The 26,825-nt window shown below is 40.6% G+C and overlaps 1 protein-coding gene across 4 annotated transcripts in view; it reads right to left on the bottom strand.

The window, feature by feature from the left end:
• tenm4 (teneurin transmembrane protein 4) overlaps positions 1-11,830 on the bottom strand; it is a 783,671-nt gene extending 771,841 nt beyond the window's left edge. For all 4 annotated transcript variants that reach the window (XM_052468712.1, XM_052468713.1, XM_052468714.1 and 1 more), the window contains exon 1: positions 11,318-11,830. The gene's annotated coding sequence lies outside the window, so the exon portion shown is untranslated. The remainder of the gene's footprint in view (positions 1-11,317) is intronic.
• Positions 11,831-26,825: the final 14,995 nt, after the last annotated feature.

Below are 26,825 nucleotides of genomic sequence, written 5' to 3'. Positions count from 1 at the left end.
ACTGTATCTATTATCTAATGGAGGAGTCTACTGTATCTATTATCTAATGTAGGAGTCTACTGTATCTATTATCTAATGGAGGAGTCTACTGTATCTATTATCTAATGTAGGAGTCTACTGTATCTATTATCTAATGGAGGAGTCTACTGTATCTATTATCTAATGGAGGAGTCTACTGTATATATTATCAAATGGAGGAGTCTACTGTATATATTATCTAATGGAGGAGTCTACTGTATATATTATCTAATGTAGGAGTCTACTGTATCTATTATCTAATGGAGGAGTTTACTGTATCTATTATCTAATGGAGGAGTCTACTGTATCTATTATCTAATGGAGGAGTCTACTGTATCTATTATCTAATGGAGGAGTCTACTGTATCTATTATCTAATGGAGGAGTCTACTGTATCTATTATCTAATGGAGGAGTTTACTGTATCTATTATCTAATGTAGGAGTCTACTGTATCTATTATCTAATGGAGGAGTCTACTGTATCTATTATCTAATGTAGGAGTCTACTGTATCTATTATCTAATGGAGGAGTTTACTGTATATATTATCTAATGGAGGAGTCTACTGTATCTATTATCTAATTGAGGAGTCTACTGTATCTATTATCTAATGGAGGAGTCTACTGTATCTATTATCTAATGGAGGAGTGTACTGTATCTATTATCTAATGTAGGAGTCTACTGTATCTATTATCAAATGTAGGAGTCTACTGTATCTATTATCTAATGTAGGAGTCTACTGTATCTATTATCTAATGTAGGAGTCTACTGTATCTATTATCTAATGTAGGAGTCTACTGTATCTATTATCTAATGTAGGAGTCTACTGTATCTATTATCTAATGGAGGAGTCTACTGTATCTATTATCTAATGTAGGAGTCTACTGTATATATTATCTAATGGAGGAGTCTACTGTATCTATTATCTAATGGAGGAGTCTACTGTATCTATTATCTAATGTAGGAGTCTACTGTATCTATTATCTAATGTAGGAGTCTACTGTATCTATTATCTAATGTAGGAGTCTACTGTATCTATTATCTAATGGAGGAGTCTACTGTATCTATTATCTAATGTAGGAGTCTACTGTATATATTATCTAATGGAGGAGTCTACTGTATCTATTATCTAATGGAGGAGTCTACTGTATCTATTATCTAATGTAGGAGTCTACTGTATCTATTATCTAATGGAGGAGTCTACTGTATCTATTATCTAATGGAGGAGTCTACTGTATCTATTATCTAATGGAGGAGTCCACTGTATCTATTATCTAATGGAGGAGTCTACTGTATCTATTATCTAATGTAGGAGTCTACTGTATCTATTATCTGACCTAATTGAGGAGTCTACTGTATCTATTATCTAATGGAGGAGTTTACTGTATCTATTATCTGACCTAATTGAGGAGTCTACTGTATCTATTATCTAATGGAGGAGTCTACTGTATCTATTATCTAATGGAGGAGTTTACTGTATCTATTATCAAATGGAGGAGTCTACTGTATCTATTATCTAATGTAGGAGTCTACTGTATCTATTATCTAATGGAGGAGTCTACTGTATCTATTATCTAATGTAGGAGTCTACTGTATCTATTATCTAATGGAGGAGTCTACTGTATATATTATCTAATGTAGGAGTCTACTGTATCTATTATCTAATGGAGGAGTCTACTGTATATATTATCTAATGGAGGAGTCTACTGTATCTATTATCTAATGGAGGAGTCTACTGTATCTATTATCTAATGGAGGAGTCTACTGTATCTATTATCTAATGGAGGAGTCTACTGTATCTATTATCAAATGGAGGAGTCTACTGTATCTATTATCTAATGGAGGAGTCTACTGTATCTATTATCTAATGTAGGAGTCTACTGTATCTATTATCTAATTGAGGAGTCTACTGTATCTATTATCTAATGGAGGAGTCTACTGTATCTATTATCTAATGGAGGAGTCTACTGTATCTATTATCAAATTGAGGAGTCTACTGTATCTATTATCTAATGGAGGAGTCTACTGTATCTATTATCTAATGGAGGAGTCTACTGTATCTATTATCTAATGGAGGAGTCCACTGTATTATCTAATGGAGGAGTCTACTGTATCTATTATCTAATGGAGGAGTCCACTGTATTATCTAATTGAGGAGTCTACTGTATCTATTATCTAATGGAGGAGTCTACTGTATCTATTATCTAATGGAGGAGTGTACTGTATCTATTATCTAATGTAGGAGTCTACTGTATCTATTATCAAATGGAGGAGTCTACTGTATCTATTATCTAATGGAGGAGTTTACTGTATCTATTATCTAATGGAGGAGTCTACTGTATCTATTATCTAATGGAGGAGTCTACTGTATCTATTATCAAATTGAGGAGTCTACTGTATCTATCTAATGTAGGAGTCTACTGTATCTATTATCTAATGGAGGAGTCTACTGTATCTATTATCTAATGGAGGAGTCTACTGTATCTATTATCTAATGGAGGAGTTTACTGTATCTATTATCTAATGGAGGAGTCTACTGTATCTATTATCTAATGGAGGAGTTTACTGTATCTATTATCTAATGGAGGAGTTTACTGTATCTATTATCTAATGGAGGAGTCTACTGTATCTATTATCTAATGGAGGAGTTTACTGTATCTATTATCTAATGGAGGAGTTTACTGTATCTATTATCTAATGGAGGAGTCTACTGTATCTATTATCTAATGGAGGAGTTTACTGTATCTATTATCTAATGGAGGAGTCTACTGTATCTATTATCTAATGTAGGAGTCTACTGTATCTATTATCTAATGGAGGAGTCTACTGTATCTATTATCTAATGTAGGAGTCTACTGTATCTATTATCTAATGGAGGAGTCTACTGTATCTATTATCTAATGGAGGAGTCTACTGTATCTATTATCTAATGTAGGAGTCTACTGTATCTATTATCTAATGGAGGAGTCTACTGTATCTATTATCTAATGTAGGAGTCTACTGTATCTATTATCTAATTGAGGAGTCTACTGTATCTATTATCTGATGGAGGAGTCTACTGTATCTATTATCTAATGTAGGAGTCTACTGTATCTATTATCTAATGGAGGAGTCTACTGTATATATTATCACATGTAGGAGTCTACTGTATCTATTATCTAATGTAGGAGTCTACTGTATCTATTATCTGATGGAGGCACTGACACCATGAGCCTGGTACTGACACTATGAGCCTGGTACTGACACTATGAGCCTGGTACTGACACTATTGGTACTGACACCATGAGCCTGGTACTGACACCATGAGCCTGGTACTGACACTATGAGCCTGGTACTGACACTATGAGCCTGGTACTGACACTAATGAGCCTGGTACTGACACTATGAGCCTGGTACTGACACCATGAGCCTGGTACTGACACTATGAGCCTGGTACTGACACCATGAGCCTGGTACTGACACCATGAGCCTGGTACTGACACTATGAGCCTGGTACTGACACCATGAGCCTGGTACTGACACCATGGGCCTGGCACTGACACCATGAGCCTGGTACTGACACCATGAGCCTGGTACTGACACCATGAGCCTGGTACTGACACTATGAGCCTGGTACTGACACCATAGCCTGGTACTGACACCATGAGCCTGGTACTGACACTATGAGCCTGGTACTGACACCATGAGCCTGGTACTGACACTATGAGCCTGGTACTGACACCATGAGCCTGGTACTGACACCATGAGCCTGGTACTACACTATGAGCCTGGTACTGACACTATGAGCCTGGTACTGACACTATGAGCCTGGTACTGACACCATGAGCCTGGTACTGACACTATGAGCCTGGTACTGACACTATGAGCCTGGTACTGACACTATGAGCCTGGTACTGACACTATGAGCCTGGTACTGACACCATGAGCCTGGTACTGACACTATGAGCCTGGTACTGACACCATGAGCCTGGTACTGACACCATGAGCCTGGTACTGACACCATGAGCCTGGTACTGACACCATGAGCCTGGTACTGACACCATGAGCCTGGTACTGACACTATGAGCCTGGTACTGACACTATGAGCCTGGTACTGACACCATGAGCCTGGTACTGACACTATGAGCCTGGTACTGACACCATGAGCCTGGTACTGACACTATGAGCCTGGTACTGACACTATGAGTCTGGTACTGACACCATGAGCCTGGTACTGACACCATGAGCCTGGTACTACACTATGAGCCTGGTACTGACACCATGAGCCTGGTACTGACACTATGAGCCTGGTACTGACACTATGAGCCTGGTACTGACACTATGAGCCTGGTACTGACACCATGAGCCTGGTACTGACACTATGAGCCTGGTACTGACACCATGAGCCTGGTACTGACACTATGAGCCTGGTACTGACACCATGAGCCTGGTACTGACACCATGAGCCTGGTAGGACTGGTACTGACACCATGAGCCTGGTACTGACACTATGAGCCTGGTACTGACACTATGAGCCTGGTACTGACACCATGAGCCTGGTACTGACACCATGAGCCTGGTACTGACACCATGAGCCTGGTAATGACACTATGAGCCTGGTACTGACACCATGAGCCTGGTACTGACACCATGAGCCTGGTACTGACACCATGAGCCTGGTACTGACACCATGAGCCTGGTACTGACACCATGAGCCTGGTACTGACACCATGAGCCTGGTACTGACACTATGAGCCTGGTACTGACACCATGAGCCTGGTACTGACACCATGAGCCTGGTAGGACTGACACAGGGACTGTTGATCACTCAGGTGCTTTAACTCAGACAGGATATAGTGCTTTAAGATCAGACAGGATATAGGGCTTTTAGATAAGACAGGATATAGGGCTTTAAGATCAGACAGGATATAGGGCTTTTAGATCAGACAGGATATAGGGCTTTTAGATCAGACAGGATATAGGGCTTTTAGATCAGACAGGATATAGAGCTTTAAGATCAGACAGGATATAGGGCTTTTAGATCAGACAGGATATAGGGCTTTTAGATCAGACAGGATATAGGGCTTTTAGATCAGACAGGATATAGGGCTTTTAGATAAGACAGCATATAGGGCTTTTAGATCTGACAGGATATAGGGCTTTAAGATCAGACAGGATATAGGGCTTTTAGATCAGACAGGATATAGGGCTTTTAGATCAGACAGGATATAGGGCTTTTAGATCAGACAGGATATAGGGCTTTAGATCAGACAGGATATAGGGCTTTTAGATCAGACAGGATATAGGGCTTTTAGATAAGACAGGATATAGGGCTTTTAGATCAGACAGGATATTTTAGATCAGACAGGATATAGGGCTTTTAGATAAGACAGGATATAGGGCTTTTAGATAAGACAGGATATAGGGCTTTTAGATCTGACAGGATATAGGGCTTTTAGATCTGACAGGATATAGGGCTTTTAGATCAGACAGCATATAGGGCTTTTAGATCAGACAGCATATAGGGCTTTTAGATCAGACAGCATATAGGGCTTTTAGATCAGACAGGATATAGGGCTTTAAGATCAGACAGGATATAGGGCTTTAAGATCAGACAGGATATAGGGCTTTTAGATCAGACAGGATATAGGGATATAATCACTGTACCATCTAAACCACTGAGAATCACTGTACCGTCTAAACCACTGAGAATCACTGTACCGTCTAAACCACTGAGAATCACTGTACCGTCTAAACCACTGTGACATTTATTTTAATATAACTAGAAATATTGTATTTTCAGCTGTTTGAAGCTGCTGTACAAAACCAAAAATAAAAGATGCAAAAACTAAACTTAAGAACAGGAAGCATAGAAATAGTGCATATAGAACATATCAACACTTCTTAGACTTGCTTTAAAATGAGAATGGCAGATCTATAACTCACATATCTATGTAAATTTGGTCAGGGCTCCAAAAAGTTAAAATATATTTTGTCTTCTTATTGGTGTCCTTTAGTCGTGGTTTCTTAGCAGCAATTGGACCATGAAGGCCTGATTCACGCAGTCTCCTCTGAACAGTTGATGCTGAGATGTGTCTTGTTACTTTAACTCTGTGAAACATTTATTTGGAATGCAATCTGAGGTGCAATCTGAGGTGCAGTTAACTCTAATGAACTTGTCCTCTGCAGCAGAGGTAACTCTGGGTCTTCCATTCCTGTAGCGGTCCTCATGAGAGCCAGTTTCATCATAGCGCTTGACGGTTTTTGCGACTGCACTTGAAGAAACATTCAAAGTTCTTGAAATTGTCCAGATTGACTGACCTTCATGTCTTAAAGTAATGATGGACTGTTGTTTTGCTTATTTCAGCTGTTCTTGTCATAATATGGACTTGCTCTTTTACCAAATAGGGCTATTTTCTGTATAGCAACTCTAACTTGTCACAACACAACTGATGGTCTCAAACGCATTAAGAAGGAAAGAAATTCCACAATTTAACTTCTAATAAGGCACACCTGTTAATTAAAATGCATTCCCGGTGACTACCTCATGAAGCTGGTTGAGAGAAAGCCAAGGGTGTGTAAAGCTGTCATCAAGGTAAAGGGTGGCTACTTTGAATAATCTTAAGTATAAAATATATTTTGATTTGTTTAACACTTTTTCTGGTTACTACATGATTCCACGTGTGTTATTTCATAGTTTTGATGTCTTCACTATTACTCCACAATGTAGAAAATCAGTAAAAATAAAGAAAAAACCCTGGAATGAGTAGGTGGGTCCAAACGTTTGACTTGTAAAGGGAACTTCAATCCTGGCATCACAGATTTTAGGGGCTAATCTCAGGGAACTGAATATTAAATCTGTCACAAGAGACTAGGGAGTTTTTCCTAGCCACCGTGCTTCTACACCTGCATTGTTTGCTGTTTGGGGTTTTAGGCTGGGTTTCTGTACAGATATCAGCTGATGTATAAAGGGCTATATAAATACGATTGATTGATGAAGTCTAATCTGAGGGAACCTAATGTTAAATCTGTCACAAGAGACTAGAGGTAATCTGGATGAGGTAAAGCAGAGGTGCACAGCACCTTTAAGTGTCAGTTTATGTTACAAACGAGGCCTGTGCTCCAGCTTTCTCGCGTCCCAGCACAAAATAAGTATCTTATAATAATTAGAGAGAGAGAGAGAGAGAGAGAGAGAGAGAGAGAGAGAGAGAGAGAGAGAGAGAGAGAGAGAGAGAGAGAGAGAGAGAGAGAGAGAGAGAGAGAGAGAGAGAGAGAGAGAGAGAGAGAGAGAGAGAATTGTTTTCTCTCCATTATTGAGATGAGTTGAAACAAGCCAATGGTTTATGAAATGTAACCAACCAATCAGGCAGCATTGCAGCTGGACGCCCAATCCCCACACTCTGGGGCATTGTGAATGTACAGCAATTGGATAGTAGACTAAAATATAAAAACATTAATATGTTGATTCTTATTTAATATCTTATTTTTAAATAATGTTTTTCACAGCAGTTAAGTTCATTCCTCTCTGCAAAAGAAAAACCACCCCGACCAGAATAAAAGCAGCTGATCTGAGCCAGATTGTTTTGTGAGCGGTGCGCCTGTTTGTCTTCATGCCCAGGACTGTGTGTGTGTGCGTGTTGCTGCCGAGGCTGTGGCCCTCTCGTCCCTCATTGCTCATCAAGCTGGACAATTACAGCCGCCAGAAAAACAGGCCATTCCTAACAAAGGTCAAGCTCCGACGGGGACTTCTCATTTAACTCCTCCCTCGCTCTCTTCCTCCGCAGAGCAGAACTCTTGATTCCCCCGGTAGACCTGGGGTCAAGACACCGAACCCACTACAGCCTATTGCAGCACTTGTGGGCTTTTGCACAAAGCAGCCAAGCCCTTAGCTCTTAGGGAGCTCAACTAACAGCAGAGGGTTTGATTCAGCGCTAACGAAAAGAGGACACGATGTGAGGCTGAGGCTTGGGTGCCTTCAGAAATAAGCCTGGCTCTGAATGCAACATGCCTATGACCAGGGAAGCCTTTTTTACACCGTTTCTGTGTGTGTGTGTGTGTGTGTGTGTGTGTGTGTGTGTGTGTGTGTGTGTGTGTGTGTGTGTGTGTGTGTGTGTGTGTGTGTGTGTGTGTGTGTGTGTGTGTGTGTGTGTGTGTGTGTGTGTGTGTGTGTGTGTGTGTGTGTGTGTGTGTGTGTGTGTGTGTATTCTGAAAGTTTTCTGACCTCTTAACTTTTTCCACATTTTGTTACATTACAGCCTTATTCTAAAATAGATTAAATAAAGGAAAAATCCTCATCCATCTACACACAATACCCCATATTGACAATGCAAAACATGCCTTTAGATATTATTGCAAATGTAGATTTAATAAAAAACAGAAATACCTTATTTACTTAAGTATTCAGACCCTTTGCTATAAGACTTGAAATTGATCTCAGCTGCCTCCTGTTTCCATTGATCAACCTTGAGATGTTTCTACAACCAGATTGGAGTCCGCCTGTGGTAATTTCAACTGATTGGACGTGATTTGGAAAGGCACACACCTGTCTATACAAGGTTCCACAGTTGACAGTGTACGTCAGAGCGGAAACCAAGTCATGAGGTCAAAGGAATTGTCCGTAGAGCTCCGAGACATGATTGTGTCGAGGCACAGATCTGGGGAAGGGTACCAAAAAATGTTGCACTCATGTTTTACATTGTATTTAACTCGGCAAGTCAGTTAAAGAACAAATTCTTATTTCCAATGATGGCCTACCACGACCTTAACCCGGACGACGCTGGGCCAATTGTACACTGCCCTATGGGACTCCCAATCACGGCCGGCTGTGATACAGCCTGGAAATGAACCAGGGTCTGCAGTGACTCCTCTAGCGCTGAGATGCAGTGTCTTAGACCGCTGAACCAGGGTCTGTAGTGACTCCTCTAGCACTGGATGCAGTGTCTTAGACCGCTGAACCAGGGTCTGTAGTGACTCCTCTAGCACTGAGATGCAGTGCCTTAGACCGCTGTGCCACTCGGGAGCCAACTCATGAGTATTGAAGGTCCCCTAAAACACAGTGGCCTCCATTATTTTTAAATGGAAGAAGTTTGGAACCACCAAGACTCTTCTTAGAGCTGGCCACCCTGCCAAACTGAGCAATCGGGAGAAGGGCCTTGGTCAGGGAGGTGACCAAGAGCCTGATGGTCACTCTGACAGAGCTCCAGAATTCCTCTATGGAGATGGGAGAACCTTCCAGAAGGACAAGCATCTCTGCAGCACTACACCAATCAGGCCTTTATGGTAGAGTGGCCAGATGGAAGCCACTTGTTAGTATAAAGGCAAATGACAGCCCGCTTGGAGTTTGCTAAAAGGCACCTAAAGTGGCTTCGGGACAAGTCTCTGAATGTCCTTGAGTGGCCCAGTCAGAGCTCGGACTTTAACCCGATCAAACATTTCTGGAGAGAACTGAAAATAGCTGTGCAGCAACGCTCCCCATCCAACCTGACAGAGCTTGAGAGGATCTGCAGAGAAGAATAAGAGAAACTCCCCAAATACAGGTGTGCCAAGCATGTAGCGTCATACCCAAGAAGACTCAAGTCTGTAATTGCTGCCAAAGGTGCTTCAACAAAGTACTGAGTACTAAGATAAATGTGATATTTCTGTTTTCTATTTTTAATACATTTTCAAAAATTTCTACAAACCTGTTTTTGCTTGGTCATTAAGGGGTATTGTGATGTCATTATGGGGTATTGTGATGTCATTATGGGGTATTGTGATATCATTATGAGGTATTGTGATGTCATTATGAGGTATTGTGATGTTATTACGAGGTATTGTGATGTCATTATGAGGTATTGTGATGTCATTATGAGGTATTGTGATGTTATTATGAGGTATTGTGATGTTATTAGAAGGTATTGTGATGTCATTATGAGGTATTGTGATGTCATTATGAGGTATTGTGATGTTATTATGAGGTATTGTGATGTTATTATGAGGTATTTCTGATGTTATTATGAGGTATTGTGATGTTATTATGAGGTATTGTGTGTAGATTGATGAGGGGGAAAAACTATTTCATCAATTTTGTATAACGTATAACGTAACAAATGTGGAAAATGTCAAGGGGTCTGAATACTTTCCGAATTCTGTGTGCGTGTGCGTGTGTGCGTGTGTGTGCGCGTGTGCGTGCGTGTGTCAGTACTAACAATAACCAACCAAGGAATGCTGTTTATTTCCGTATATCAATTGTAAATTACTATGACACATTAATTATGACACTTCAAAACAGCTAAAAAAAACAACTCAAGAACAAAAATCACTCATTAAGTTCATTGAACCTTCAATAAAATAAACCACTGTAATAAATAGTTCCCTAGATGATTTAAAGCTTTTGATAATTCAGATATTGCAGCATTGAACAAAGTTAATCTTATATAGGCTAAATGGTGTAGCAATGATTGATGTAATTGATTGATTCAAATCTTCTGGAAGTCTTAGTCCATAATAGAATGAAATAGAGATTATTGGCATTGGGGAGCAAAGCCTACTGATATTAAAATGACATGGCCACCCAAGTCGCATAGCGTCTTGTATGTGCTGTTATATCGCAGCTTAGAATAAGGATAAACCCTGCTTGTAAAAAGTACTATGAAAATATACAGTACATTTCTGTCAAATCTATTATTGGTTCAATTGATCATCCGACTTCATCCTCATCAGGATTCAGACTATTGGAATTGATTATTGGCTTTAGGTATCCGCCTCGACATAAAAGAGAGAGGGGAGTTAAGGGCTCCTCAGCCAGGCTTTATTAAGATACCTACCCCCCGGCAAAATGGAGCACCGTGTTGTCTGCATCGACTCAATCACTCCCTGCCCAAAATTATAGATACGTCGAAGCGATACATTGTGAAACATTTGATCAAATTCAAGTGTATTAAACCCGACACGACCTAGACATAGGCTTTGCACCTAGACACAAATTAGGCAACCCTGTCCGTAAAGCTACAGTAGCCCGGTAAATGACCATCGTCTTATAGGCTACAGGGACCGTACAGTTGTCTACCAAAGCCGTACATTAACCTGTCTGTGTCAACATGCACAATTCAGCATTCTCCAGTCGTTAAACTACATGAACACCTCTGAAAATGGGCTCCTTGTGTCGACTACAGATGAGAATTCTCATCTGCAGTTAACGTAGGCTTCACGATCCGGTACTCAACCAATAAATCACTGGACTCAACCGGAGCCCGAGCCCTGTACGCAATTTCTGCTGCATGATGCTCGCGTGCAGCTGTTTTGCAACATCATGCACATTTCCCCCAAAATAAATAACCTTACCATTCTGAAGACACATCCAACGTATTCACGTCGATATTTCGAATGAATCGCCCCAAGACTAGAAAATGATTCCGTTCCGGTAGAGTTCTTATTTCTTCCGTTAAAACTGTAGATGAAAACAGCTCTGTCCTCGTCACTGCTGGACTCGCGGAACAGAAATGTATCGCTATCACAGAACCGAAGGGGATCAATGGAAAAAGCAGTTTATGTATAATTTTTTTTTTTAAATGAAACAACTACATAACCCGCTGACCTATTTGTGGTCAGAAAAACAACAACAAATGAACAACTGAATGGGAGATAAACGGCAGGAATATAAGTCCCTAAACACACTGACACGTTGAGTCACAGCGCGCGGAGCGTCGGGAAGCTAAACCCAGCAGCGAAAGCCGAGGAATGGCAACCAAGCTTACAACTCACGATTTACAAAATTGGTTCGTACCATGGAGGAGAAAAGGGGGTGTGCGTGGAGTGGTCGCCCCCTTTGGTACCAATCTACACCTCTCCATATAATATTTCCTGACCGTTCTTATTATCCCTATCCAAAAATAGATGTAACGCAGATGGAGGTACCATTTGGTAGAGTACCTATAGCGCGCTTTAAACTAGTAGCCGACTGATTGTAGCCTGTTATAACCGTGGAATAGAGGGGGCTGTCGGAGCTAACCAACCACAAGAGAAAGCATAACTTCTAACTCAGCCAGGCTATTTTTTTTATCGGGTTTTCATTAGAAATTCGACAACATCGATAGACATTCATTTGATAATGGAACATTGTTTGATAATAACACAAAATATAATATTAACATGTATTATTTAAAGATTTATATTCTATAATGGGGAAATAACTCCACAGAGGTTTGGAAGATTGATTTTATACTAAAATATAAATACATTTAACATTTTGGTCCCATTTTTCATTAGCTGAAATAAAACATCCCAGAAATGTTTCATACGCATAAAAAACGTATTTCTCTCAAATGTTGAGCACAAATGTGGTTACATCCCTGTTAGTGAGCATTTCTCCTTTGCCAAGATAATCCACCTGACAGGTGTGGTATATCAAGAATCTAATTAAACAGCATGATCATTACACAGGTGAACCTTGTGCTGTGGACAATAAAAGTGTGCGGTTTTGTCACACTACACAATGCCACAGATGTCTCAAGTTTTGAGGGAGCCTGCAATTGGTATGCAGGACTGCAGGAATGTCCACCAGAGCATGTTGCCAGATAATTGAATGTTCATTTCTCTACTATAAGCCGCCTCCAACAGTTTTTAGAGAATTTGGTAGTACGTCCAACTGGCCTCACAACATCAGATCACATGTATGGTGTCGTGTGGGCGAGCGGTTTGCTCATGTCAACCTTGTGATCAGAGTGTCTCATAGTGGCAGTGGGGTTATGGTATGGGCAGGCATAAGCTATGGACAACAAACACAATTGTATTGAATCGATGACTATTTGAATGTACAGAGATACCGTGACGAGATCATGAGGCCGATTGTCGTGCCATTCGTCGAAACCACCTCGTGTTTCAGCGTTATAATGCACGACCCCCATGTCGCAAGGATCTGAATACGATTCCTGGAAGCTGTTCTTCCATGGCCTGCATTCTCTCCAGACATGTCACCCCAATGAGCATGTTTGGGATGCTCTGGATTGACGTGTACGACAGCGTGTTCCAGTTCCTCCAATATCCAGCAACTCCGCACAGCCATTGAAGAGGAGTTGGACACCATTTTACAGGCCACAATCAACAGCCTGATCAACTCTATGTGAAGGAGATGTGTCACCCTGCATGAGGTGACACCAGATACGGACTGGTTTTCTGATCCCCACCTCTACATTTTTTTTAAAGGTGTCTCTAACCAACAGATGCATATCTGTATTCCCAGGTCATGTGACATCCATAGATCTGTGCCTAATGTATTTATTTCAGTTGACTGATTTCCTGATATGAACAGTAACTCAGTAACATTTTTGAAATGGTTGTATTTTGAGATTCTATTTTTTTGTTTAGTACAGTTATTGTGCACCCTAGCACATTGGAATGACCAGCAGGCCACTTCCAGGCTTGACTCCCTGGTCTGGAAGGGTCAGTACGGGACTTTGATGAGGAACGTGGTGAAGGACAACTGCACTTGTTTTGGTTGATGTCTTGATTGATTTCAACTTTTATCTGTAGCTTTTTAAATTAGATTTGTAGTAATGTGTCATTATGCATTTTATTGAGAATGATTCTTTTGATGTTCCCAGGGAAAAATAAATCCTGATTAAATATAAAGTTATATAAAGGAAAATGGAGAATCAATTCAACGTTATAATTATATAACGTCACAATTCAACGTTATAATTATAAAACGTCACAATTCAACGTTATAATTATAAAACGTCACAATTCAACGTTATAATTATATAACGTCACAATTCAACGTTATAATTATATAACGTCACAATTCAACGTTATAATTATAAAACGTCACAATTCAACGTTATAATTATAAAACGTCACAATTCAACGTTATAATTATATAACGTCACAATTCAACGTTATAATTATAAAACTTCACAATTCAACGTTATAATTATAAAACGTCACAATTCAACGTTATAATTATAAAACGTCACAATTCAACGTTATAATTATAAAACGTCACAATTCAACGTTATAATTATAAACGTCACAATTCAACGTTATAATTATAAAACGTCACAATTCAATGTTATAATTATAAAACGTCACAATTCAACGTTATAATTATAAAACGTCACAATTCAACGTTATTATAAAACGTCACAATTCAACGTTATAATTATATAACGTCAACATTATAAAACGTCACAATTCAACGTTATAATTATAAAACGTCACAATTCAACGTTATAATTATATAACGTCACAATTCAACGTGATAATTATAAAACGTCACAATTCAACGTTATAATTATAAAACGTCACAATTCAACGTTATAATTATAAAACGTCACAATTCAACGTTATAATTATATAACGTCACAATTCAACGTTATAATTATATAACGTCACAATTCAACGTTATAATTATAAAACGTCACAATTCAACGTTATAATTATATAACGTCACAATTCAACGTTATAATTATAAAACGTCACAATTCAACGTTATAATTATATAACGTCACAATTCAACGTTATAATTATAAAACGTCACAATTCAACGTTATAATTATAAAACGTCACAATTCAACTTTATAATTATATAACGTCACAATTCAACGTTATAATTATAAAACGTCACAATTCAACGTTATAATTATAAAACGTCACAATTCAACGTTATAATTATATAACGTCACAATTCAACGTTATAATTATAAAACGTCACAATTCAACGTTATAATTATAAAACGTCACAATTTAACGTTATAATTATAAAACGTCACAATTCAATGTTATAATTATAAACGTCACAATTCAACGTTATAATTATAAAACGTCACAATTCAACGTTATTATAAAACGTCACAATTCAACGTTATAATTATATAACGTCACAATTCAACGTTATTATAAAACGTCACAATTCAACGTTATAATTATAAAACGTCACAATTCAACGTTATAATTATATAACGTCACAATTCAACGTTATAATTATAAAACGTCACAATTCAACGTTATAATTATAAAACGTCACAATTCAACGTTATAATTATAAAACGTCACAATTCAACGTTATAATTATAAAACGTCACAATTCAACGTTATAATTATATAACGTCACAATTCAACGTTATAATTATATAACGTCACAATTCAACGTTATAATTATTTAACGTCACAATTCAACGTTATAATTATAAAACGTCACAATTCAACGTTATAATTATAAAACGTCACAATTCAACGTTATAATTATATAACGTCACAATTCAACGTTATAATTATAAAACGTCACAATTCAACGTGATAATTATTATTATTTCTAGCTGTGGGGAGGAGGGGGGTAAGTCTTGTCTATGAATAGGTGTGTGTGAAGTTCAAATATGAGTTGTTTTCACACGAACAAACCAACAAAATGTGACCAGAAGTTACCCCCCAACCACAGGTTCAAATCCTCTGGCACCTGACTGGCACCAGACTGGCACCAGAGATTAGTGGTTTACAAAGGAACAGAACCATTGTTTTGTTCGACCTGACACTACTTTTGTCCAAATGTTTAAATGACTCCCGTCCCTAAATCCTTGAGCCCCCCACCCCCCCGAACCCAATGCCATTGGTTCCTGGTTCAAAAGAATGGTCCCTAAAAGTATGTATGGTGGCCCTGGGAACAACACAGGCCAGGGAGAAGGAGAGGAGAGAGGGAGAAGAGGAGGTATGTGTGGGATTTAATTCACTGCTTTATCCCTTAAAGCTAATCTGGGCCTGGTTTACGCTCTTACTGCTCACCAGCTCACAGCCTGTCAATGGATGAGTAAAAAGTTAAATATGCTTTTAGATGTAAAGAGGCAGGACTGGGGCTAGGCCACGGCAGCCTGGGATTGGGATTGCGGTTGTGTCATTGTGGGGTTCTGAGACCCTCCGGTGATATAGACAACAGGAGGAAGGGGCCCAGCTGATGGTCGGTCCCAAACGGTACCCTATTCCCTTTATAGTGCACTACATTTTGACCAGGGCCCATAGGGGGCAATAAAGGAAGTAGAATGGCGTTTGGGACGCACCCCGAGTCTCATTATAAAAGAGTCCTGTGGGTTGACGATGGTGTCTGCAGGTGGTTGGTTAGGCCTCTATCAGTTTGATTTGACACAGTCACAGATACGTTCCTAATAAATACAGGTCGTACGAAACCAATGTTGAATGTTGAAGTGTGAAAAAAATATGTGAAATATTAATATTCCTGTCACTGCACAACTCTCGTAGGCCATGAAATGCATTACCTCCAATTTGGAAGAGGACAACTGGTTCCATCATGTTTGTTTTATGTTTTATATTTTATATTTTACAACGGTAGAAGTTTTGAGAGGCCATACAGACACCTTGACATTTTCTAAATATGTTTTTGTTGTGTAACAGCCTGAATTTAAAATGGATTAAATTGAGTTGTTTTCTCAATGGCCTTAACACAGTACCCTAACATGTCAAAGTGGAATTATCTTTTAATTTTTTTTAAATGTTTACAAATGAATGAAAAATGTAAAGCTGAAATGTGATGAGTCAATTAACTATTCAAGCCCTTTTTTTTAATGTCAAACCTAAATCAGTTCAAGAGTAAACAAGTCACATAACAAGTTGCATGGACTCACTCTGTTTGCAATAATAGTGTTTACCAAGATTTTTGTCATGACTACCTCATCTCTGTACCCCCCACACATACAATTATCTGTCAGGTCCCTCAGTCGAGCAGTGAATTTCACCACACAGATTCAACCACAAAGACCAGGGGAGTTTTCCAATGCCCCTCAAAGACCAGGGAGGTTTTCCAACGCCTCGTAAAGACCAGGGAGGTTTTCCAACGCCTCGTAAAGACCAGGGAGGTTTTCCAACGCCTCGTAAAGACCAGGGAGGTTTTCCAATGCCTCGTAAAGACCAGGGAGGTTTTCCAACGCCTCGTAAAGAAGGGCCCCTATTGGTAGATATATTTTTCTTTTTAAAGCAGACATTGAATATCCCTTTGAGCATGGTGAAGTTATTAATTACACTTTGGATGGAATACACCCAGTCACTACAAAGATACAGGCGTCCTTCCTAACTCAGTTGCCGAAGAGGAAGGAAACTGCTCAGAGATTTCACCATGAGGCCAATGGTGGTTTTAAAATAGTTACAGAGTTTAACGGATGTGAAACTGAGGATACATCAAGAACATTGTAGTTACTCCACAATACTAACCTAAATGACAGAGTGAAAAGAAGGAAGTCTGTACAGAATAAAAATATTCCAAAACATGCATCCTGTTTGCAATAAGGCACTAAAGTAAAACTGGAGAAAATGTGGTCAAGAAATGAACATGTCCTGAATACAAAGCCTTATGTTTGGGGCAAATCCAACACCACACCGAGTACCACTCTTCATATTTTCAAGCATGGTGGTGGCTGCATCATGTTATGGTTATGCTTGTCATCTGCAAGGACTAGGGAGTTTAAGATAAAAAAATAAATGGATTGGAGTTAAGCACAGGCATAATCCCAGAGGAAAAAACCTGGTTCAGTCTGCTTTCCAACAGACACCGGGAGACACATTCACCTTTCAGCAGGACAATAACCTAAAACACAAGGCCAAATCTACACTGGAGTTGCGTACCAAGATGACATTGAATGTTCCTGAGTGGCCTAGTTACAGTTTTGACTTAAATCGGCTTGAAAATCTAAGGCAAGACTTGAAAATGGCTGTCTATCAGTGTTCAACAACCAAATTGACAGCTTAAAGAATTCTTTAAAGAATAATGTGCAAAACATTGTACAGTCCAGGTGTCAAAGCTCTTAGAGACCTAAAAGACTCACAGCTGTAATCGCTGGCAGAGTGATGCTGAACATGCATTGACACAGGGGTGTGAATACTTGTGTCCCAAACAGCACCCTATTCCCTATGTAGTGCACCCTATTCCCTATGTAATGCACCCTATTCCCTATGTAGTGCACCCTATTCCCTATATAGTGCACCCTATTCCCTATGTAGTGCACCCTATTCCCTATGTAGTGCACCCTATTCCCTATGTAGTGCACCCTATTCCCTATGTAGTGCACCCTATTCCCTATGTAATGCACCCTATTCCCTATGTAGTGCACCCTATTCCCTATGTAGTGCACCCTATTCCCTATGTAGTGCACCCTATTCCCTATGTAGTGCACCCTATTCCCTATGTAGTGCACCTTATTCCCTATATAGTGCACCCTATTCCCTATGTAGTGCACCCTATTCCCTATGTAGTGCACCCTATTCCCTATGTAGTGCACCCTATTCCCTATGCAGTGCCCCCTATTCCCTATATAGTGCAACCTATTCCCTATATAGTGCACCCTATTCCCTATATAGTGCACCCTATTCCCTATGTACTGCCCCCTATTCCCTATATAGTGCACCCTATTCCCTATATAGTGCACCCTATTCCCTATATAGTGCACCCTATTCCCTATATAGTGCACCCTATTCCCTATATAGTGCACCCTATTCCCTATATAGTGCACCCTATTCCCTATATAGTGCACCCTATTCCCTATATAGTGCACCCTATTCCCTATATAGTGCACCCTATTCCCTATATAGTGCATCCTATTCCCTATATAGTGCACCCTATTCCCTATATAGTGCACCCTATTCCCTATATAGTGCACCCTATTCCCTATATAGTGCACCCTATTCCCTATATAGTGCACCCTATTCCCTATATAGTGCACCCTATTCCCTATATAGTGCACCCTATTCCCTATATAGTGCACCCTATTCCCTATATAGTGCACCCTATTCCCAATATAGTGCACCCTATTCCCTATATAGTGCACCCTATTCCCTATATAGTGCACCCTATTCCCTATATAGTGCACCCTCTTCCCTATATAGTGCACCCTCTTCCCTATAGTGCACCCTCTTCCCTATATAGTGCACCCTCTTCCCTATATAGTGCACCCTATTCCCTATATAGTGCACCATATTCCCTATATAGTGCACCCTATTCCCTATATAGTGCACCCTCTTTCCTATATAGGGCACCCTCTTCCCTATATAGTGCACCCTCTTCCCTATATTGTGCACCCTATTCCCTATATAGTGCACCCTATTCCCTATATAGTGCACCCTATTCTCTATATAGTGCACCCTATTCCCTATATAGTGCACCCTCTTTCCTATATAGGGCACCCTCTTCCCTATATAGTGCACCCTCTTTCCTAAATATTGTGCACCCTATTCCATATATAGTGCACCCTATTCCCTATATAGTGCACCCTATTCCCTATATAGTGCACCCTATTCCCTATATAGTGCACCCTATTCCCTATATAGTGCACCCTCTTCCCTATATTGTGCACCCTATTCCCTATATCGGGCACCCTATTCCCTATATAGTGCACCCTATTCCCTATATAGTGCACCCTATTTAATTTGCATATCATATCATGTACCACTGTAGGGAATTAAATGAATGTTTTGTGGTTTGGTTACATGTATTATCAGGACGTGTTTTGAGTGGGTTGAAGAAAAGGTTTTGATTATTTTGGTGAAATGTTTAATGCATATCTGTGGCCTGGAGATCATCAAGGGCTTTAGACTAGTCTCTAGGCTTCTCCAACAGCAGGGTTTTCAGTGTGCAGGTTGGCGATCATCAAGGGCTTTAGACTAGTCTCTAGGCTTCTCCAACAGCAGGGTTTTCAGTGTGCAGGTTGGCGATCATCAAGGGCTTTAGACTAGTCTCTAGGCTTCTCCAACAGCAGGGTTTTCAGTGTGCAGTTTGGCGATCATCAAGGGCTTTAGACTAGTCTCTAGGCTTCTCCAACAGCAGGGTTTTCAGTGTGCAGGTTGGCGATCATCAAGGGCTTTAGACTAGTCTCTAGGCTTCTCCAACAGCAGGGTTTTCAGTGTGCAGGTTGGCGATCATCAAGGGCTTCAGACTAGTCTCTAGGCTTCTCCAACAGCAGGGTTTTCAGTGTGCAGGTTGGCGATCATCAAGGGCTTTAGACTAGTCTCTAGGCTTCTCCAACAGCAGGGTTTTCAGTGTGCAGGTTGGCGATCATCAAGGGCTTTAGACTAGTCTCTAGGCTTCTCCAACAGCAGGGTTTTCAGTGGGAAGGTTGGCGATCATCAAGGGCTTTAGACTAGTCTCTAGGCTTCTCCAACAGCAGGGTTTTCAGTGTGCAGGTTGGCGATCATCAAGGGCTTTAGACTAGTCTCTAGGCTTCTCCAACAGCAGGGTTTTCAGTGGGAAGGTTGGCGATCATCAAGGGCTTTAGACTAGTCTCTAGGCTTCTCCAACAGCAGGGTTTTCAGTGTGCAGGTTGGCGATCATCAAGGGCTTTAGACTAGTCTCTAGGCTTCTCCAACAGCAGGGTTTTCAGTGTGCAGGTTGGCGATCATCAAGGGCTTTAGACTAGTCTCTAGGCTTCTCCAACAGCAGGGTTTTCAGTGTGCAGGTTGGCGATCATCAAGGGCTTTAGACTAGTCTCTAGGCTTCTCCAACAGCAGGGTTTTCAGTGTGCAGTTTGGCGATCATCAAGGGCTTTAGACTAGTCTCTAGGCTTCTCCAACAGCAGGGTTTTCAGTGTGCAGGTTGGCGATCATCAAGGGCTTTAGACTAGTCTCTAGGCTTCTCCAACAGCAGGGTTTTCAGTGTGCAGTTTGGCGATCATCAAGGGCTTTAGACTAGTCTCTAGGCTTCTCCAACAGCAGGGTTTTCAGTGTGCAGGTTGGTGATAACAGGGTTATAATAACACCACAGACTGAGAGGTTGTAGGCACCTCTGTGTGGAGAAAAATGTGGATAGAGTCAGTCCAATCGGAACAATACATGGTGTGTGAAGGTGAACTACACTGAGTATACCAAACGGTTGAATCCCCCCCATGTTGACTCAAATGCTTCCCCACAGTTGTGTCAAGTTGGCTGGATGTACTTTGGGTGGTGGACCATTCTGGATACACACAGGAAACTGTTGAGAGTGAAAAACCCAGCAGCGTTGCAGTTCTTGACACAAACCGGTGCGCCTGGCACCTACTACCATACCCCCGTTCAAAGGCCCATTTATAAGATGTGCAGAGTAACAGTGACATGCTTACTTCCCAGCAGAGTTAAAGAAAAATATTTGCATAAAATAGAATAAGCAAATAGTGACACGAGGAATAAATATTTAGTGAATAAAAATAACATGACTATATACAGGAAGTAGAAAATAACATGGCTATACACAGGAAGTAGAAAACAACATGGCTATATACAGGAAGTAGAAAACAACATGGCTATCTACAGGAAGTAGAAAATTACATGGCTATATACAGGAAGTAGAAAATAACATGGCTAAATACAGGAAGTAGAAAATACATGGCTAAATACAGGAAGTAGAAAATACATGGTTATATACAGGAAGTAGAAAATAACATGGCTATATACAGGAAGTAGAAAATAACATGGCTATACACAGGAAGTAGAAAACAACATGGCTATATACAGGAAGTAGAAAACAACATGGCTATCTACAGGAAGTAGAAAATTACATGGCTATATACAGGAAGTAGAAAATAACATGGCTAAATACAGGAAGTAGAAAATACATGGCTAAATACAGGAAGTAGAAAATACATGGCTATATACAGGAAGTAGAAAATAACATGGCTAAATACAGGGAGCAGAAAATAACATGGCTATATACAGGGAGCAGATAATAACATGGCTAAATACAGGAAGTAGAAAACAACATGGCTATATACAGGAAGTAGAAAATAACATGGCTAAATACAGGAAGTAGAAAACAACATGGCTATATACAGGAAGTAGAAAATACATGGCTAAATACAGGAAGTAGAAAATAACATGGCTATAAACGGAGCAGAAAACAACATGGCTAAATACAGGAAGTAGAAAACAACATGGCTATATACAGGAAGTAGAAAACAACATGGCTATATACAGGAAGCATAAAATAACATGGCTATATACAGGAAGTAGAACATAACATGGCTATATACAGGAAGTAGAAAATAACATGGCTATATACAGGAAGTAGAAAACAACATGGCTCTATACAGGACGTAGAAAATAACATGGCTATATACAGGAAGTAGAAAATAACATGGCTATATATACAGGAAGCAGAAAATAACATGGCTATATACAGGAAGTAGAAAATAACATGGCTATATACAGGAAGTAGAAAATAGCATGGCTATATACAGGAAATAGAAAATGACATGCTATATACAGGAAGTAGAAAATAACATGGCTATATACAGGATGTAGAAAATAACATGGCTATATACAGGGAGTAGAAAATAGCATGGCTATATACAGGAAATAGAAAATTACATGCTATATACAGGAAGTAGAAAATAACATGGCTATATACAGGAAGTAGAAAATAACATGGCTATATACAGGGAGTAGAAAATAACATGGCTATATATACAGGAAGCAGAAAATAACATGGCTAAATACAGGAAGTAGAAAACAACATGGCTATATACAGGAAGTAGAAAACAACATGGCTATATACAGGAAGTAGAAAATAACATGGCTATATACAGGAAGTAGAAAATAACATGGCTATATATACAGGAAGCAGAAAATAACATTGCTATATACAGGAAGTAGAAAATAACATGGCTATATACAGGGAGCAGATAATAACATGGCTAAATACAGGAAGTAGAAAATACATGGCTATATACAGGAAGAAGAAAATAACATGGCTATATACAGGAAGTAGAAAATAACATGCTATATACAGGAAGAAGAAAACAACATGGCTAAATACAGGAAGTAGAAAACAACATGGCTAAATACAGGAAGTAGAAAATACATGGCTATATACAGGAAGAAGAAAATAACATGGCTATATACAGGAAGTAGAAAATAACATGCTATATACAGGAAGAAGAAAACAACATGGCTAAATACAGGAAGTAGAAAACAACATGGCTATATACAGGAAGTAGAAAACAACATGGCTATATACAGGAAGTAGAAAACAACATGGCTATAAACAGGGAGCAGAAAACAACATGGCTAAATACAGGAAGTAGAAAATAACATGGTTATATACAGGAAGTAGAAAATAACATGGCTATATACAGGAAGTAGAAAATAACATGGCTATATACAGGAAGTAGAAAACAACATGGCTATATACAGGAAATAGAAAACAACATGGCTATCTACAGGAAGTAGAAAATTACATGGCTATATACAGGAAGCAGAACATAGCATGGCTATATACAGGAAGTAGAAAATAACATGGCTACATACAGGAAGTAGAAAATCCAGTCAGTCAGTGTGTGGGTAGAGTCCATTCAGTGTGGGTAGAGTCCAGTCAGTGTGTGTAGAGTCTCATCATTGTGGGTAGAGTCCAGTCAGTGTGGGTAGAGTCCAGTCAGTGTGTGGGTAGAGTCCAGTCAGTGTGGGTAGAGTCCAGTCAGTGTGGGTAGAGTCCAGTCAGTGTGTGTAGAGTCTCATCAGTGTGTGGGTAGAGACCAGTCAGTGTGTGGGTAGAGTCCAGTCAGTGTGGGTAGAGTCCAGTCAGTGTGTGGGTAGAGTCCAGTCAGTGTGTGGGTAGAGTCCAGTCAGTGTGTGGGTAGAGTCCGGACTCTACCCACACACTGACTGGACTCTACCCACACACTGACTTGGTGCATTAATGATACTGCTTACCATGCGGTAGCAGAGAGATCAGTCTATGACTTGAATGTTTGAGGACAGCGAAAAGGACCAGGAAAACAGGTTTCTGATGGTAAACATGTACCAGAACATCACCGTCATGGTCCAGGGCAATGAGGCTGCACTCAACTTATTACGGAAGATAGTGGAGACCAAAATAGGACAAGGACAGCACCCCGACCTCTCACCTCTGGCTCTCCATCTGCAAGAGCCCAGGCCCAGACCCACACAAGCAGTCTAACCCCCCCAACCAATACCACACTACCATCTACCACCCCCTGCTGAAAGACAGGCTGGCTCTGTTAGCTACACCACCTCCAGACTGCTGAGAGACAGACTGGCTCTGTTAGAGGTATGGGTTACTGAGCTGAAGGAGCAGCCCCCAGCTACACCACCTCCAGCCCAGACACAGAGCTTCTACAGGAAGTGCAGGACCCAGCTGAAGAGAGAGACTTAACACAGCTCTGGAGGAGGTAAAGACCACCATGAGGAGAGAGCCTTACCACAGCTCTGGATGAGGTAAAGGCCACCATGAAGAGAGAGCCTTACCACAGCTCTGGAGGAGGTAAAGGTCACCATGAGGAGAGAGCCTTACCACAGCTCTGGAGGAGGTAAAGGCCACCATGAGGAGAGATCTAGTGCAATGACGCAGCCCTAGACTGTGAACCCACTACTCTGGTAAAACCCACTGAGGTGTCCATCCTGATTGATTCAAATGGGAAATTCATCCAAGAGGATAAACTCTTCCCCCACCACAAGGTGTCCAATATATGGTGCCCTTAAAACACAGGATGCACTCCACATCCTGTCCCAGCCTGACTTTGGCACACCAGGCCACATTATTATTCACACCGGCACCAACAACCTGCGAGAGGCGCAGGAGAGAGGAGGCAGCCTGATCAACAGAGTAGCAGAGAGGGTCTCTGGGCGGTTCCCCAACTCCCACATCACCATCTCTACTCTGCTGCCCTGCAAAGACTTTCATCCCGGTACCATTCAGAATGTCAACGCTGACATCACCAGAGGGTGTGGCCTACTCCAGAACGTACATGTTGCTCACCACCCAACAATCACCCCCGAGCATCTGCACGTCCACTCCCACCTGAGGATGCAGACTGTTGGTATGTTTACCAAGTCTCTCAAGGACGTGGCACTTGGTAGACAAACACCCCATGCCTCACTGGACAGAGGACTAACCAGAGACCCCTACCAGACCACTGCACCACCAAGGAGCTCCAGGCCCATTCAATGCCACACCAGACCCAGCACACCCCATACCGCACTGGACAGAGGACCACCCAGAGACCCCTACCAGACCACTGCACCACCAAGGAGCCCCAGGCCCCCTCAACACCACACCAGACCCAGCACACCCCATACCGCACTGGACAGAGGACCACCCAGAGACCCCTACCAGACCACTGCACCACCAAGAAGCCCCAGGCCCCCTCAACACCACACCAGACCCAGCACACTCCACAAGCCCCACCCACCACCAGAGCATCACCACTTCCTTCGGCTTAACCAGACTGGACCGGGCCCAGCCTAATACCCCGCTCCAGACCAGAGAGGAAGCCCCACGGTCCAGAACTGGCCCTCCTCCACTCCACCGGGCCCAACAGCAGGACCAGCTCAGCTACGCGGAGGTCGTCGAAGGACAGGAGAACCCTGAAGGGTTGAGTGAGATTAAACAGCTCCTCCAATACATCTGCACTAAACTACACTAAACACACACACACACACACACACACACACACACACACACACACACACACACACACACACACACACACACACACACACACACACACACACACACACACACACACACACACACACACACACACACAGCGATTGTACTAAATATTTACTTGTTCAATGAACAGGAAGAAGGGAAAAAGAAAAGACAACAGGTATTTTCTGTTTCCTGTTTATCACTCTGAACAACTCAGTAGTCAGTAGTTACTGTATTTCTGTTTCCTGTTTATCACTCTGAACAACTCAGTAGTCAGTAGTTACTGTATTTCTGTTTCCTGTTTATCACTCTGAACAACTCAGTAGTCAGTAGTTACTGTATTTCTGTTTCCTGTTTATCACTCTGAACAACTCAGTAGTCAGTAGTTACTGTATTTCTGTTTCCTGTTTATCACTCTGAACAACTCAGTAGTCAGTAGTTACTGTATTTATGTTTCCTGTTTATCACTCTGAACAACTCAGTAGTCAGTAGTTACTGTATTTCTGTTTCCTGTTGATCACTCTGAACAACTCAGTAGTCAGTAGTTACTGTATTTCTGTTTCCTGTTTATCACTCTGAACAACTCAGTAGTCAGTAGTTACTGTATTTCTGTTTCCTGTTTATCACTCTGAACAACTCAGTAGTCAGTAGTTACTGTATTTCTGTTTCCTGTTTATCACTCTGAACAACTCAGTAGTCAGTAGTTACTGTATTTCTGTTTCCTGTTTATCACTCTGAACAACTCAGTAGTCAGTAGTTACTGTATTTCTGTTTCCTGTTTATCACTCTGAACAACTCAGTAGTCAGTAGTTACTGTATTTCTGTTTCCTGTTTATCACTCTGAACAACTCAGTAGTCAGTAGTTACTGTATTTCTGTTTCCTGTTTATCACTCTGAACAACTCAGTAGTCAGTAGTTACTGTATTTTCTGTTTCCAACTCTGAACAACTCAGTAGTCAGTAGTTATTGTATTTCTGTTTCCTGTTTATCACTCTGAACAACTCAGTAGTCAGTAGTTACTGTATTTCTGTTTCCTGTTTATCACTCTGAACAACTCAGTAGTCAGTAGTTACTGTATTTCTGTTTCCTGTTTATCACTCTGAACAACTCAGTAGTCAGTAGTTACTGTATTTCTGTTTCCTGTTTATCACTCTGAACAACTCAGTAGTCAGTAATTACTGTATTTTCTGTTTCCAACTCTGAACAACTCAGTAGTCAGTAGTTATTGTATTTCTGTTTCCTGTTTATCACTCTGAACAACTCAGTAGTCAGTAGTTATTGTATTTCTGTTTCCTGCTTATCACTCTGAACAACTCAGTAGTCAGTAGTTACTGTATTTCTGTTTCCTGTTTATCACTCTGAACAACTCAGTAGTCAGTAGTTACTGTATTTCTGTTTCCTGTTTATCACTCTGAACAACTCAGTAGTCATTAGTTACTGTAT

The sequence above is a fragment of the Oncorhynchus keta genome, chromosome 18 (genome assembly GCF_023373465.1).
Source record: "Oncorhynchus keta strain PuntledgeMale-10-30-2019 chromosome 18, Oket_V2, whole genome shotgun sequence".
In the NCBI taxonomy this organism is placed as follows: Eukaryota; Metazoa; Chordata; class Actinopteri; order Salmoniformes; family Salmonidae; genus Oncorhynchus; species Oncorhynchus keta.
The sequence above is the reverse complement of the archived record's forward strand: the minus strand, read 5'-3'. Positions and strand labels throughout refer to the sequence as shown.